Raw genomic sequence first — 10,892 nt, forward strand, 5'->3', positions numbered from 1 at the left:
CACTTAATATGTCCTTATTTATAAGAACACTTCAAGATATTTGAATATCCTTGCTTGGCATTTTCTTTTTTGAATTATTTTGAATATTCTTGCTTGTATTTTCTTTATGTTTTTCTTTAATCTCATCTCTCAATGTTCTAACTTATTTATTGAACTTTTGTTCAACATTAGTATTCATAATATTTATAAATTTTTATTTTTCTTAAATCGAGTTGTGCATACATGTGTATATATATGTAATTTTTTTAAAAAATATTTAAAGAGTTGTCAAGCCTATAAAGTCCATCTAAACAATAACTTTCTTCTATTTCAATTTACAAGACCTAATTATTAAAATGTGATTAGCATAAGAATCTATGTGATTATTAGAATACTCAACATGAACCAGCTCTTGATTATCTCAATGCAGTCCAACAATTCTTATAGCCCTAAGATTAACTTTGAAGACCTCAAAGAAGTTATGACCACCTATCAATTCTGGAAAATATAAATCCAAATTATTTGATTTGGTACATCGATCATAGGAATCTATTCCTAAATTGAGTTCTACAATCATAAAATGTGAAGTTACAATTAGAAACATCCCCACTTTGTTTAATTAGGAGGATAAGGCGGATTGTATTCCGTTAGCCAGAAAAAAAACACCTATTGCTAATTTACATTAGCATTGAAGACGTTGTCCAAAGATATCCAAATCTGAAGAAACACTCGAATCTAATAGTGAGAATAAAATGTCGCTATTTCTGATTGAATTAGGAAAAAGAATCAATCTATAGTTTTATGACACAGATCAGAAGTAGTGCCATTGTATATTTATACCTCTAATGAAGTAAGGTTCTAGAAGTCGACATTTCGTCGGGGCAGCTTGAAGCCCTTGAAGACGTGAAAACTGACGAGATTGAGATGATGTCAGGACGAAGGCGTTGGCTGTACACGGCCACAGGAAAACCCAGAGGAACACATGGTAGCTCAGTCTCCCCTGTCAATATCTCTCTCACCTCCCTCATTTCGGGCCTTGACGCAGGGTCTGGGTGAGAGCACAGCAGCCCCACCAACAGCATCCTCTCCATTTCCTTCTCGTTAAACATTCATCATCCGCAGCACATAAAGTCTCTCCGTTTCCGTGTAAATCCCAAACCCATTCTACCAGTCTACAATTGTGTTCGTTTAGAGAACGGTCAACTGGTCTCCTTCCGCAGGCAATTTCTAGAGTGACTGCCCCAAAGCTGAACACGTCCGTCTCCGGGCTGGCCTTCCCTGTCATTACACACTCGGGCGCCAAATACCCAAGTGCCCCTGGCACCACGGTCGTATGAGAAGCTTCATTGTGACGCTCCACCAGTCTTGCCAAACCAAAGTCCCCTAACTTGGCATTAAAATTGGAATCCAACATCACGTTGCTTGCCTTGATGTCTCGATGAACGACAAGCTGGTCTCATTCCTCGTGGAGATAAACAAGAGCAGAAGCCAAATCACACGCAATATTATACCTCCTGTCCCAATCCAGAGCACCCTTCTTTTCCGCAAAGATATTATTGTCCAGACTCCCATTAGGCAGGTACTCGTAGAACAGCAGCAACTCGCCTTTTCTATGGCACCATCCTAAAAGCTGCAAAAGGTTACGGTGTCTCAGCCTGCTGATGATAGTAACCTCAGAAACATACTCATTTCTTCCTTGACTCGACCCCTGGGATATTTTCTTCACAGCCACCTCTTCCTTTGTGCCAGGCAGGATGCCGCTATACACTCCACCGAAGCCTCCTTGACCAAGCCAATTTCCTGTCGCAGTACAGAGCTCGGCCTAGCAGAATTTGCGGGGACCCTGAGAAAAACATTGGTCCAGTGCCACATCGCTCTCTTCACTTTCTTCACCAACACTTTCGGTTTTTCTGAAGCACTGCCGCTAGCCGATGAATTCGAAACCGCGGACGGCCATACCGCTGAAGAAGGCTAGTACAATTATTATAACCCGAGAATGGCTCTTGTTTTTCTTGCCGTTTCCTGTACTTTGAAAAAGAGGAATATTTTCACTGGGAGCGTTGTAATTCCCATGAATATTGATAAGAGAAATCCCAAGAGTTCACGGTGTGCGTCTCTGAGGACAGCCCTGTTGAAGCCGAGATGCCAACCTTGATGTTCTCTGGAAAAGCTTCCCGCAGATCAATATCATATGATAAGATTGGGATTTCTGGTTTACAGAAACTAGTCGCATTTGGGTTACAGAAGAGAAACACTTGCAGCCTCTTTGCTCCTCCATCATAATCCACCCACGCGTTCCATTGCTCTCCATTCTTGAGATTCTTATCACAAAGACTAGACTTTGCTACGCTGGTCAGCGAAACCGTTACATTGGAAAAAATATTATTGACGTCAACACCAACATGGTTGTCATCTGGATCCCAGTCATTGAAGTAAGTGTCAAATTCGACAGCAACCATCTGATAGTATGATCCATTAAAAGTTGTGGCGTTAAACAATCCAAGACCTCCTCCCGAAGCGTTCAAGGGCTGATTCAGCTCGAAAGGTGCGATAAAGAAAGCAAGCCCGTCTCCAAAATGGCCTTGATTATCATTGCCCCTGTCGATAATGAATTGGAAATGGGTAGAGAAATTCGCCAGAGCTGGAGAGGAAATGTCCCAAAGCGGAACCGCTTTATTTGTAAGCCGCCCAGCCCAAGCAACTTCCAAGGTTCCCTCTTGCTTTGTTCTTGGTGAGTTGTATGACCTCTCCTTCAAAGTAGGCATCATTTTCGATAACAAAATCAATGCTCGGAGGGAATGCAAAGCTAAGGGTTTTTGCATGTGTGATACAAATAAGAGAAGCGACAACAGAGGAGAGGAGGAGAGAACGAGGAGTATAACAGAGCTCCGCCATTCTTTGGATTGCGTTAGTGTAATTACAAAGTTTTGAATGTCATAAATTATTATGGCATATGTGAGTCGGATCCGGCGGATTCCACCGACACATATGCCATGAGTTGTTTTGGACACCATACTTAATTTCTTATATTTGGTCGGTCCGGCGGATTCCATAGACACCCACCACTAAAAGATATGAGACGATTCCGTTACTCGCAATTCATTTAAGCCGGTTGGCAATTATGTCTCGTAATTATTGGACTCACTTTTAGTCGTATTGGTTTGTCAATATGGTGCCACGTGGCGCCGTAAATTACCTAGATGGCCTTCCTATCTTCCGTACGTCATGAATATTTATTATTGGAGTAATATTTGAATATACAATTTTATTTATTGAATAAAGCATAAAGAAAATAATTATAATTATTATACAATTTCGGAAAAAGGGCTTTAGGGGAGAGGCCTTGGTAGTTGAACATGTCCCTATTGTTGTGAGTGTAGTTAAGATTTTCTGAGCTAGTTATGATATCAATATACGCTATTGATTGAACAATAAGATACTGATTTTAATGATTTTATTTACTAATAATTATTTAAAACTAAATCATTACAAATTTATCTTTATATATCATTCATTCACTAAAATTGATACCATTTGTAAACAAATAACATTCATTATATGTTTCATATTAACCAACATAAAATGTTAGTTTTCATTATCCACCTTACTCTTTACACAATATAAAGAAAGTGTTAGAAACAATAACATTGAAATGAACTAAGATAAAAGAATTATCAATTAATCCAAGAAAGTTTGTGAAAATAGTTACCATAAACTTGGATCCAAAGAGAGAGTGAAAGAATGAACAATCACCAATGAATAAACAAGAGGAGACAAAGATTTGAAAGGGGAAAGCAAAGAAAACTCCTTGTGAATAATATGAATGAGACAAATGCCTAAAGAATGAAAGAAGGAGAGAGAAGAGAGAAAATGGAGCCACTGGCTCATTACAAGAACTACATAGTGATTGTCTGTTTAGAATGAGAGAGAAGCATCTCTTATAAAGAGATGAGAAGAGGAGTTATTTGTAACTCCCAAGTGAATGATTGCCACATTCATAAGTGTGTGCATAACAAGTGTCATAATCCTCTTAAGGAGGAATAAACTATTTTCCTTAATAAAGGAATTACAAAAAAGGACTTGTCCTCACATGTGGACTAGAGGACAAACAACTTAAGGGATACCTTGGTTTATCCCATTTAATAAATACAACCAAGGAAAGATTATAAGTTCTAACACCCCCCTTTAATCTTTACTTGGGGAAATTACATCAAAGGGTATTAAACTCAACTTTTTACAATGAAATTCTAAATAGCAGCAACTTGATTATGGAGAATGTCTTCAATTATGCAAAAGGTCTCTTGTAAGTGTAGGTAGATCTCCATAGTGCCAAGAGAGAAGTGGATAGGTCATATAATATTGTCTTGTATGTGCTTGGATGGATTACCTGAAAACTATAGAAACAAGACAACTATCCACAAGAAGTATTTCATCTTATATGCAAATTAGAAATCCTTTTGAATAAGGATAATAAAACTCTCACAAAGAAACAATGAGGAATAATAAAACATGTTACCACAAAACAATGGAGATAACCTAATATCAAAATGAAGTAAATGCTCAAAATATTATCATAAAGTTTGATCAGAATTCTCTTGAATAGGATATTATACTAATGTACTAATGACCACAGAGAAGGCCAACTAATGATACGTGCATCAACATTGCATCAATCACGTGGATATAGACAGTCCACTTAATGAATCATCCCACTACAAGTTAATGGGTGATCAATCCATAACATGCACGACTCATGATCTAAGCAATAAAGTATGCAGATCATTATCACATTAATATATAAAAATAAAGTAAAAGAGAGACATGCTGATCAAATTAGTATTATCATGATTTGTTAGGATACTCAAACGAATGGATTATGAGGGTGAAACAACATATTGCCTTCAAATTGGAAATCCATCATGGACAAGAAACTTCATTGCCACGAGGAAAAAAAATCATCATGGGTCAAAACAACTTTCTCAAATAGAGTCTCCAATATTGGAGTGCTCCAAGATATGGTAGCCTCGTCACCTATCAAAAAAATGAGCAAGGTGTAGGAAGTCATACCATGAATAAATCACAACTAGGAGCATACACCAAGGAGACAAGGAGATTGGAATGGGAAATCCCCATAAAAATATCATCCTTGCATTGAGGAACAAAATGGAACAACATGGAGAGAAACTCCATAAATATCAACCTTTCAAAGTAGAGCATATAGAATCAAATGGAGGGAAACTCCATATTAATCTTTCAAAGTGGAACCAATAGAACCAAATGGAGGGAAACTCCATAAAGAAATTATCCTATCAAAGTGGAACAGATAGGATCAAATGGAGGGAAACTCCATGGGCCAGATAAGGAAACTATGTATCAGTTATACTGAGGGGACCTACGTAGTTAACCTTGAAAAATTGGCTCCCTATGCAACTCAAAAAAGAATATCATATAAACCATGTAAATCAATGGTATAAAACCATTAAGTGCCAACATGGGCATAGAACGATGCTATAAAAGCATAATAGTGCAACTATGTGCATATCAAAATATCACAAAAAGGTTGAAGGAAAATGTGTAAGATAATTCATAATCCAATTAGAATTAAGGTAAATGCAGAGATCCAATGAGGATCAATAAGAAATAAATAGTATATTGATATCAGGTAGAAAACTCCATTGAGGGTAAACATGAGTACTTAATTCATCTTTTTAAGGCATATATCAATTTCTAAATTATTATATTCATAAATTTTTTTAATATATTTATCTGGGTATATATGTGTGCACCCATATATACTTAAATAAATATATGCAAATTATAATTCACAATACTTGAAAGAATTATGATTTACCTTGAACAAAAGATAATAATATTGAGTGGATCATTCTATAAAACTATATTTGAAGTAGAATGATCAATTTGTATGAAGAAAAATAAATCTTAAGTTGGAATAGTAATAATCTATAGAAGTTTGATAAAGTGAAATAATAAAAATTTAACTAATCACTGTAAAAGAAATTTATCATTATGAAAGGCATTCGAATGGCTTGCCAAACCAAATAAAGTACTTTAACAATAAGACATTTAAAATTGAATTTTAGGGAATGATCAAAGTTGAGAAAGCTTGGATTTAAAAAATGTTATATTTACAGAGATTGTTGTCTTCATACATACTTGTGTAGACATGTTAAAACAATAATATCAAAGGTAGCAGTTACCAATGTATATAACCAAGATAGAAAGTTGTAGGTGAGCTAGAGTAATTCAATAACATGCATTGGGTGCTCAAAGTTGTAATCAATGAGGAAGGAAGAAAGAAGAAAGAGATACATAAGACAAAGTAAGAGAAATTTTCAACCTTCAACAAAATTCAAACACCATAAAGATTTTTTTTAAAAAAATTCTATAATAAATTTTAATAAATATATTATTTAAATCTTTAAAACAATGAACCTTGACAGCACTTATAAGTTTAAAGTAAATTGATATATAAATATTAGAAATTAAATTCTAACTAAAAATCATAATAAGTTGATAAAATTTCTTTAAACAACCTTTTATAAACAAATATATTTTTATTTTTTAAAAGTTAAAATAGAAAGATAAATAAGACATACTCTACGTAAGCATAGACTTTAAAAACCATGTGACTCTTTTATTTAACTTTAAATTTAATATATCTACCTAAAATGAATGCATATAATCAAAGGAGAATGAACTCATATTTAAAATGAATAGGAAAGATTTTAAAAGAAAACTAGGTTTGATTAGTTGAAATGAAAAACATAGACATTACATTACAAAACGGAAAAAGTTGATTATAATAAGTATATAAAGAAACCATATTAAAGTATAAAAAAAGTGTCTTAGATAAAGGATGAGGGAGCTCCAATGAAAAAAAAAATGCACAAATGGACAAAGAACAAAAGGCAAAAACAAAAATGAGAAACAAATATCGTAGGGAATATGTCACGAACTATCCAAATCAATGCTCATGCTTGATAGAGGATTTATTTGATGGTCTTCGGTCATTAATTTTTTAAGGAGAATAATGTATATAGAAATGGTAATAAATTTATAATTAGAATAAATTGAAAAGTTTGAAAAGACTAATTATTAAAGGATGTTGGAGTGGCAAATGAAGTGGTAGAGGAAAAAAAGATTGATTCTGACAACAAACAGTTTATGTTACAAAAAATTTCAAGAAATGATTGCTCCTTAAAATAGGAGACGTTACCAAGTAGAAATAATCACTCCTCAACAACTGTAATTTTGCACATAGGATGGAATAGAGCAATAGAAACATCAGTTGTGCCTTGCTAACGCTGAGCCTCATCTTGGCCTCGCTCTTCCCATCGACCGCCATTAGTTCTTGCTGGGCATCACTTAAATACACTCCCCTGTCACACCAATTTTCTTTTGGATCAAATGTGACATTTATAGTGACTCTGAAAAAACCATTTAGGGAAGGTCGTGCGACCTTTATAATGCGGGCTTTTAGACTTCGTTTTAGTGACCTTTATAATGTAATTTTACAGCCAATAGCACACCCATTTACTCTCTCACTGGTACGGTTTTGATTCTCGCCAACGACACCACCGGCGTGAGATTTTTATTTATTTTTTTCAATTTCAAATTTATAGTGCAGAGTTCTCCTAGATGCAACATTCGGTTTTATAAAGTTTGCAAATCATGTAAATCAATGGTTTGCCACCTTGATAAATCATGATGAAGTTTGCCTAGTGACAGAGAGGGTTTGTCCGAGAGATTAGTTCCAATTTTTTAGAAACCAACTAAATTCTAGAAAGATGATGAGAAATCTATTGGGAAAAAAATTGTGGATGAGGAATGGAAAGATGATTGATTATAGAGCTCTCTTTTGTCACTTTATATCACAAAAATGGTGTCCCTAGTCAATCGAATAACTGAATAGAAAATGTCTACCGTCATGAATTGGCAAGTTGATTATGAAGCTCAAGGAAGAGGCAGAGAAAAAAATCTATAAAATAACAAATTCCACCTCCACTCTTCATTTACGTAATTCCCTGAATCTGCAAAACCCAGCTAATTTTTATGGCAAAATTAGACTGCCAAGATAAATTTTTGCAATAATACCCATGAAAAATCTTTGAAGAAAATTAAGCAAACCACATTAGTTTTCTAAATGTAAAGGTGAGCCTAGAAAGCCCACATGAAATTCATGCACATTTTCACGTGCCATGGTTCCTTCAAAACTCCCCTGAAATAAAGCATTTCATACTATGGGAAACTATCTTGCACTGATACTATCAATTTTTTAAAATTTTTTTTTGCACTGAAACTGCAAAGGAAATAGATTAGATCTAGAAAAAGTTTTGCATTGAAATGAAAGAGAAATCCTGCAAGTAAAACTTGTTAGACCAATCCTTCTCTAAGCTTTGACAATAAGCCTTCCAGTTTAACTGCAAACCAACCAAACAAAAACAAATAGAGAAAAAATAAGGTTCTTTGGTAGTAAACCTTCCAAAGAGAGAGTTAGAAACAAAAAAAGGAAAAAAAAAAAACCTATATATTTTTGTCAAAGAAAAACAAAACTAAGATATGAGAAAAAAAATCTGCAACACAAAGAAAGTGTTAGAAATGAAGTTCAAGCATATCTTCTTCTTCAAACAATAATGTCTCTGAAACAAATGGTAACCTTCACACAAAATCAAAAGCAAGGATTAGGAAGCTCTGATACCATGTTAGAAAAAATAAAATCAAAATGAACTAAGATAAAATAATTATCAATTAGTCCAAGAAAGTTTATGAAAATAGTTACCATAAACTTGGATCCAAAGAGACAGTGAAAGAATGAACAATCACTAATGAATCAACAAGAGGAGACAAATATTTGAAAGGGGAAAGCAAAGAAAACCCCTTGTGAATAATATGAATGAGGCAAATGCCTAAAGAATGAAAGAAGGAGAGAGAAGAGAGAAAATGGAGCCACTGGTTTATACAAGAACTACATAGTGATTGTCTATGTAGAATGAGAGAGAAGCATCTCTTATAAAGAGATGAGAAGAGGAGTTATTTGTAACTCCCAAGTGAATGATTGCCACATTCATAAGTGTGTGCATAACAAGTGTCATAATCCTCTTAAGGAGGAATAAACTATTCTCCTTAATAAAGGAATTACAAAAAAGGACTTGTCCTCACATGTGCACTAGAGGACAAACAACTTAAGGGATACCTTGGTTTATCCCATTTAATAAATACAACCAAGGAAAGATTATAAGTTCTAACAGAAAGATATATAAAATATTGTATTTCTAATTGTAGAGTACTTCTTAAAGAAATTTGTCCAAACTCATGAACAAGACATCAACTCGCAACTTTCTTCTCAAATAATTATTGTTGTATAGTTGTTCAACATCAATGCATATCCAACCATAAATAAATACACATTACTTCAACAACTCATCCCATCTCTGACAAATTTTGAACCCAACTGGTGGAATTGGAGTCTTCAACAAGCAAGCTAGAGTACCTACATTGTAAACATATATATGTTTGAGCTCCCCAATTCATCCAAATTAGACAATTAATGCAACATCATTTCAAAATATGTTGTTGGAAAATCAAACAATGAATACAAAAAAATTCAAATTCCTCTACTGGAAACCACACAATCAATTGTCAACAATCAAATTATAGAAGTTGAAAGCCACGGATTAACCAAGCCTTGATTTGAAAGGAAAACCACAAATGATAGAATTTGTCAATTTCAAATTCAAATTATTGGAGGGAAAAAACATTTATTAATACTCCTCTATTAGCTCAGACTACTTTGAATTAAATTTCTCCCTTAGCACATAATCTATCAACATTGCTATGCTAACCTTGTAGAATTTCAGACTTTTCTATGAGCATTCAAAGGGAGTGCATATAATATATGCTGCTCAGGATATCAGAGGGACTGCATACAACATCTGCTGCTCAGGATATTAGAAGACTTCTCTGTGAGCATTCAGAGAGAGTGCATATAATATTTGCTGCTTAGGATATTAGAGGGACTGCATACAACATCTATTGCTCAGAATATTAAAAGATTCAGAGGGACTGGATACAACATCTGCTGCAAACCAAGCATTTTACCAATAATATATATTGTACTAATATAGTTATAAATTTTCTACAAATTAGTAAAAGCACTATTTCAAATTCACTATTTTTTTACCTTGCAAAATAGTAAAAGAATGATTTAAGTTGAATGCATTAACTCTCTATATTCTCTATGCTAACATTGTAGAATATCATACTTCTCTTTGAGCACTCAGAGGGACTACATATATCATCTACTACTCAAGATATCAGAGGGCCCAGTGATCTATCTAGATAATTTATCATTGATATATTAAAATATGATGTTATTTATAGAAATGATTGAATTTTCTCCAAAAAGTAACAACACACTATACTTTTCTACTGTAATCCAATATATAAATCTATTATTGTCCATCATATAATGCATGTTGTTATTTTTCTCACCAATGTGTGTTGTTATGTTGTTAATTCTTCTCCACAATGGATAATATAATACGTTATTTATAGGAATTATTAAATTTTCTCCCAAAAACTAACACCATTTTATATAATTTCTATCATAATCCATCATATAAATATGTTATATTCCATCATATAATGTATGTTTTTATTTGCTATATAAATATGTTATAGTCCATATAATATATGCTATTATTTGTAGACATTATTGTCCATAGTGTTAGAATACTTTAGAATAATTGAGAGGGGGGGGGGGGGTGGGGGCGGGGGTGGTGGTGGGTGGGGTGGGGGTGAATTAGTTATCCAAGGTCTAAATGCCCTAATAATATTTTCTCACTAATTATAGTGATCACATTAAACTATTCATCCATCCAAGCTTAAATCAA

The 10,892-nt window shown here is 34.0% G+C and overlaps 1 pseudogene; it reads right to left on the minus strand.

The window, feature by feature from the left end:
• Positions 1–821: 821 nt before the first annotated feature.
• Positions 822–2,874, minus strand: LOC149558971 (L-type lectin-domain containing receptor kinase IX.1 pseudogene; annotated as a pseudogene).
• Positions 2,875–10,892: the final 8,018 nt, after the last annotated feature.

This window comes from Cupressus sempervirens, chromosome 5, assembly GCF_028749045.1.
Source record: "Cupressus sempervirens isolate cs-2001-9-10 chromosome 5, ASM2874904v1, whole genome shotgun sequence".
Taxonomy (NCBI): domain Eukaryota; kingdom Viridiplantae; phylum Streptophyta; class Pinopsida; order Cupressales; family Cupressaceae; genus Cupressus; species Cupressus sempervirens.